Source organism: Phascolarctos cinereus, unplaced genomic scaffold (genome assembly GCF_003287225.1).
Source record: "Phascolarctos cinereus isolate Bilbo 61053 unplaced genomic scaffold, phaCin_HiC Scaffold_2;HRSCAF=192, whole genome shotgun sequence".
Taxonomy (NCBI): Eukaryota; Metazoa; Chordata; class Mammalia; order Diprotodontia; family Phascolarctidae; genus Phascolarctos; species Phascolarctos cinereus.
This window is the reverse complement of record NW_027555625.1, coordinates 91,242,166-91,248,860: the sequence shown is the minus strand read 5'-3', so window position 1 is coordinate 91,248,860 and position 6,695 is coordinate 91,242,166. Positions and strand designations below refer to the sequence as shown.

Genomic DNA, 6,695 nt, shown 5'->3' with positions numbered 1-6,695 from the left:
ACTACACTAGTGGGGGACCTCAACTTTTCACTTTCAGAACTAGTTAAACATAACCAAAAATAAACAAGAAAGAAGTTAGGCAGATGAATAAAATCTTAGAAAAATTAGATAAGATAAACCTCTGGAGAAAATTAAAAGGGCATGTAAAAGAATATTTCTCAGTAGTACAGGGCACCTACACAAAACAATTGACCATGTATTCGAGAATAAAAACCCTCACAGCTAAATGCAGAAAAGAAGAAATATCAACTACATCTTTTTCATATCATAATGCAATAAAAATTACATTCAATAAAGGGCCATGGAAACATAGATTAAAATTAATTGGAAATGAAACAATCTAATCCTAAAGAATTAGTGGGTCAAAGAATAAATAATCAAAACAATCAATAATTTCATTAAAGAGATTGACAACAAAGAGACATCGTACTAACATATATGGGATGTGGCCAAAAGATATAAACAATTTTTAGAAGAAGAAATCAAAGCTATCTGTAGTCTTATAAAAATGCTTTAAATTACATTGATTAGAAAAAAGATAAGACAAAAATAGCAAGGCATATAAGTTCTATTCTGATTTCAAACCACAGAGGATTCTGCTATTCTTCTTTCCTCCAATAATCTCACAGCATCAGAGCCCTCCTCCAATTGAATCAATTCTTTAGCCTTCTTAAGTCAGCTCTCAATCTACTGGTGATAAAGATGATAAAGAGCAAGGAAGGCAAGCCCATCCAGGTCTTCAATCATGGCAAAGAATTCGTCTTTCCTCCAATCAGCTCCTAGAAGCAAAAGATGTATCTCAGCCACTACTGCTCTGCTCAGGAGAGCCATGGGGCAGCACAGATTCTAGGTTCTTTTGCGGGCAGCTAGGAGAGTGAGAAGAGCAGTGACCTTGGAGTCAGGAAAACTTGATTTAGGATTCTGCCTTAGAGATGTATTGGTCTTGTGACTTTAGACAAATAACTTATTCTCTGTCTGCCTCAGTTTCCTCATCTGTAAAATAAAAATGAAAATAGTACTGATGTCACAGGGTAGTTGTTAGAGTCAAGGAAGATAATATATTTAAACACTTTGCAAACCTTGAAGCACTATGTAAATGCTAGATGATGATGATGATGATGATGATGATGATGATGATGACGATGCTGATTTCTTACCTTTCAGTTCAGCAGCTTTTCTGTTTCCCTGTCTTGGTCTCCATTTAGTCTGGCTTCTGGGCTGCTGCTCCTGTTCTCTGGTCTCTAATACTTCCAGCCAGTGAGAGTGTATCCCCATGAGTAGTGACCCAACCATGGTGAAGAAATTCCACATTCACACATTTCTATCAGGTATATCACAGACAGTTATTATACAGCAATCCTGCAGTCTCCAAACAATTCTTTAATGCAGAGTTTCCCAGCAATAAATTCCAAAATCCTGAAAACAGTCAGATCCAGGGTAATTGCTGGGAAACAATTCATTGCAGCATCACTATGGCCACTCAGTGCATGTGTTTCAGAGCTGCACTGCAACAGGTGCTCTTAGTACTTCTGTCTGAGGAACTGTTTTCTCTCAGGACTTCAATGCATCTTAAGCTTCTTTTTCTTGGTTTCTAACACAAAAGTCTTTCCCCCCTCAGCAAATAAAATGCCCGCATAAGAAAGGAGAAGTATATTGCATTCATATTGTCTACCTTCCTCCTCCCCTTTGTCCATCAAAACTTTACCCATCTTCTAAGGCTCAACTCACCCCACCTCTCCAATGAAATCTTCTTTAGTGGCAAGGATGGGGAACCACATGCAGCCCTCTAGGTCCTCAAGTGCTGCCCTTTGAATCCAGGGCCACACTTGAGGACCAGAGGGCCACGTATGGCCTCAAGGCTGCAAGTCCCCACCCCTGCCTTAGTGCTTCATCAGATCCTCTTCTGATCTTCTAGCACACAGAAGCCAATACTCCATAGTTTGGAACTAAATTATCCTTTAATTGTTTCATGTTTTGTGTTCTCAAATAGACTGTAAGCTTTTGGAGGTTGGGAACTGTGTGTAATGGTTCTTTTTATCCTTCAAAGCATATGACAGTACAAGGCACTTAGCTGTGATGCAGCTATTTTTTGAGGGATTCTACAGTGCCATGCATACAGTTGATGCTTAATAGACGTTCATTGAATTGAAGTGATTGCCCCTGGTCATGTGGCCTGGCTGGCAAATCAAATGAAGGCTGTTGAAAAGACAAGAGAGAAACACTGTTACGCTAGGCCACAGGTGTTGGACCATCTTTAAAACACTGAAATGGTTTCTTGTAGGGATCCTTACTTTTTCTGTCATGGTGTTGGGTTACCCAACTCTAACGTCTTGAGTGTGCCCACCCTCCTTGGTGAGGTGCCCCTTAGATGCCTGAGCCCGTGCTATGATTCAGAGCCCACGGAATGAGTTGGAATGATATGACTTTGAGGAGTGTTATAGTAATGATTGTTGGTATGATTATTGATTATTAATAATTATATGTAATATAATTAATAGTTACATAAAATTATTTATGTAAAAATGACTAGTATTAATGATAAAATGATAATAGTAGCTACTATTTATATGACACTTTGAAGTTTACAAATTGCTTTACAAATATTATCTCATTTAATCTTCACAACAACCCTTGGAGGTGGGTGCTATTACCATCCCCATTTTACAGATGAATAAATTGAGGCACAGAGAGGTTAAGTGACTTGCATAGGGTCACACAGCTAGTAAGTGTCTGAGTTAGAATTTGAATTAAAATCTTTCTGATGGTCTGTCAGCCAGACTGTTGTCACTTGCTTTTGTGTGAACTGATTGTGGGGGGAAAAAAAGGACTCCATCTTCAAAACTCAAGGGTCACCAGTCTCTCACCACTTAGAGGTCATCTAAACCATCCCCTTCGTGTTTCATGCTTTACAAATGTGATTTCATTTTATTCTTTCAACAAACCTGGGAAGTAGGAGATAGTATTATCCCCATTTCACAGAGAGGAAACTAAGGCACAGAGAGGTGAAGGCATTTGCTCAAGGTCACACAGGCCATGAATGGTAGAATTAGGACTTGAGGCTGATCTACAGATTCCTATTTATCTGGATAATTTAGGCAACAGTCCTCCCATGTAAGGCAAATGAAAGACAAGGAACTTTAGGGGGTTTTCGTTTAGTTGAAGTGAGTTCAGTTCTTGCTGCTTTATCATTGTTGTTATCATCAGTATCATCAAAAAGTATCCCATTCCTCTCTGTGCCAAGCAGGCAGCATCCCTGCCCTCTGTGAAGCTCTCTTTGTGATAAAAGAAACCTCCTTTAAAGGTCACAGATGTCTCTGTCCATCCTGAAATGAACCCGAACTATGAAAAACTGGGGAATCAGTAAGGATCTTCTTTGGATTCCTGCCATCTCTCCTTTCAGCACTACTTTCTCTCTTTCCTGCCGACATTCTCCATCCTCTCTCTATCCTTCTATGTCTATCTTGTGTTCAGGACCTTCTGGCCTTGATTACATGGCTATAAATCTTCTGATAAACCCATTGAAACTGACATCTGAAGTCATTACCCTTCCTAGTGGTATTTGCATCTTGGTTGGTGACTGCTGGAAACAAACAAACAAACAAACAAAAACACCCCAATACCAAAAACAACAATGACAACAAAACCCAATACAAAACAAACAAAAAAAATAAACCCCAAAACTTTCAGAGCCAAAGGAATGAATCTCTAATGTGGAATTTCTAGCATCCCAAAAGGCTAGAGGGAAATTTAGGGAGCATCTCTCAAATTGTAACTCCAGTGTCTAGGCTGAACTAGCTGACTCTGACTTATGCTTTTCCCTTCCTTTCCAAACACCCCCACGACCAAATACATCCCAGAGGGTCTCACTGTTCTCGGACAGGATCCTGTTCTGTTGAGCTGGCATTTTCTCATAAGGACTCCAGGGCCGACAGGAAGAGTATAGAATGTTGCTTGGGTAGAAAGTGAGAGTCTGCTCACTCTTCACTTGACCAGTGAAGGAAGGAGGCCTGTTGGCGGAGGAGCTCTGCCTGTGGATGTATGGAAAGCCCCAGACTGACGTCTGGGGTTGAAAAGAAGGCCTGGAAGGATGCCAGGCTTAAAAGGAAGAATATGGGATGGTGTTCATGCTTCAGGTCAGATTGTAGAGATACTGTGTGTTCAGAGGAAGTACGCGGATAAAGGATTTTCCATAGTTTTAACTTCAGCACAAAAAAAAAAACAGAGGCTCAGCAGGCTGAGGAAACTCTAAACCAGGGACACTGGTCATGGACGGTGCCTTGTCATGTTCAGGATCCTATTAAAGGAAAAAAAAAAGAAACTATACACACACACACATACATACCCCCCCTCCCAAAAAAAGGACCCAAAAATGAGAAAAGAAGGAAAGATTGGCAGGTTGTTTACAGCCAATGCGCTACGCCTCGGAGATCGGCCTCCACCCCCCTCATCCTTCCCAAACACCCTGCTCCACCCACCTTTCACCTCAGGCTCCTTCCTGTCTCCAAGACAGCTAATCACGTCTGAAATGTAAGAAATTAATAGTGACAGACAGCTGGGCTGTGATGTTTTGGAGTTCACTGCTCTGTTCCTCATCTTGGGGCTGGAGGCAGGGGTGTGCTGGAGCCTGCTCAGAGGGGCTGGGGAGAAGGATTGTTAAATTTTCAGCGTGATCATTCACACCTCAGACATGCACTACAGATCAGGGCTTAATTTATCGTTTTGTTGACTGTCTAGACTTTAGAGAGTGATGGAGAGAACGCTGATAATGAAGATCAAACTCAAAAGTGTGTTGCGGGCACACTTCCCCTTTCCCCAAAGAGCTGGTTGTTAAGCAGTCACCAGTATGCTTGTGGCTGGAAGTAGCTGCTATTGCTGAGGTGCAGCCTTGTTTTAAAAGCTTTCTTAATTGTGAGTGGCCTCTCCTCCCTTGCTGGGGACTGGGCAGAGATTGGGTCTAAGTTCTTTCACCTGATTTGCTGTTTGTTCAGAAGCACGTCCTTGGGAGATGGCTCCCGGGATGACGCCACTCTGTTTTCCTTAGGTGTTCCATGCCCTTCCTCTGATCCCTGGCTTCTCAGAATGCCCTGAGAACAAATCCCACCTAGGTTTACTCCACTCAGTATTCTGTGCCCTGGATCTTTTCCTCCCTCTCTCCTCTGGCCTCCTATTAGCTCAAAACTCAGTTAGCTGTTCAGAAAGGGATCTGAGAAATGAACTAAGGACCAAGGTGTTAAAATCTGATAATAATGGCTTTGTGGGTAAGCCAGGAATAAATGGGTTTACTCTTGAAAGTATTTGTATTTATTGGAGCAATGACTTAGCCCCAAGCAATGAAGCTCTAATAGGTGGAATTTCAGGCACTAATGACAACAAAGTGATAATTTGGCCAGGGAGCCTTCCTGGTACCCTTCAGATCAGTTCTATTCCTTTACAACCCAAGGTCCACCCTTCATGTGAGGCCCCACTACTGTTCCCCTCTTTACCTTCTCCTTCTTGAGCTCGTGTGCACCTTCACCATAGTCAGATAAATGGCAAAGACTTAGGTCGTTTCTTCTTAACAAATGGATCTTTCATTTGTCCATCAAATATACCGTAGTGCCAATAATGTGTTTGAGGTGTTGGGAAGCATGGAAAGAAGAGTTGTTTGATTTAATTCCATTCAGCCCAATTAAACAAACATTTATTAAGCACTTTCTAGTTTTAAAATGGGCATCTGCTGTTGCTTGTCCTTCATTCTTTTTTTTCCCCTCTCTATGTCTTTTTTAATTTTTAAAATTTTTTTTGGTTTTTTTAAAAATATAAATTTTTTTTTAAGTTTTCAACATTTACTTCCACAAGATTTTGAGTTCCAAATTTTCACCCCATCTCACCCCTCCCCCAAGCCCAAGATGGCATGCATTCTGAATATCCCTTCCCCTAGCTTACCTTCTTTTCTATCTCTCCCCCTCTCTTCTCTTATCCCCTTCCCCTTCTATTTTCCTATAGGGCAGAATAGACTTCTGTACCCCATTTTTTGTATTTCTTATTTCCCAGTTGCATGTGAAAACATTTTTTAATGTGTTTTTAAAACTTTGGGTTCCAAATTTTCTCCCTTCCCTCCCCACCCACCCTCATTGAAAAGGCAAGCAACTCAATTATTATACATGTGCAGTTATGCAAAACACTTCCATAGTAGTCATGTTGTGAAAAACTAACTCTATTTCCCTTAATCCTATCCTGCTCCCCCCATTTATTCTATTCTTTCTTTTGACCCTGTCCCTCAGAAGTATTTGCTTCTGATTACCCCCTTTCCCAATCTGCCCTCCTCTCTATCAAGCTCTTGCTCTCTTGTCCCCTTCCCCCCTCATTTTCCTGTAGGGTAAGACAGATTTCCATACCCAATTGAATGTGTATGTTATTCCCTCCTTCAGCCAAATCCTATGAGAATAAGATTCCCTCATTCCCTCTCACCTTCCCCCTGTTACCCCTCCACTGTAAGAGCCTTTTCTTTTCTGCCTTTTTTTTGTGAGATAATTTACCCCTTCCACCTCTCCCTTTCTTCTTCTAGTATAATCCTCTCTCATCCCTTGATTTTATTCTTCAGATATGGTCCCTTAATCTTCAACTCACCCTGTGTTCTATATCCATCCATCTATCTATCTATCTATCTATCTATACATACATACTTACATATTTCCCCCCTCCAACTACCCTAA

At 41.1% G+C, this 6,695-nt stretch overlaps 1 long non-coding RNA gene across 1 annotated transcript; it reads right to left on the bottom strand.

The window, feature by feature from the left end:
- Window positions 1-454: 454 nt before the first annotated feature.
- LOC144455594 (uncharacterized) lies at window positions 455-4,021 on the bottom strand. Its single transcript, XR_013484312.1, has 3 exons — window positions 3,868-4,021; window positions 1,158-2,196; window positions 455-993 (listed from the first exon to the last, which is right to left on the bottom strand). It is a non-coding gene; the product is annotated as an uncharacterized LOC144455594 (long non-coding RNA).
- Window positions 4,022-6,695: the final 2,674 nt, after the last annotated feature.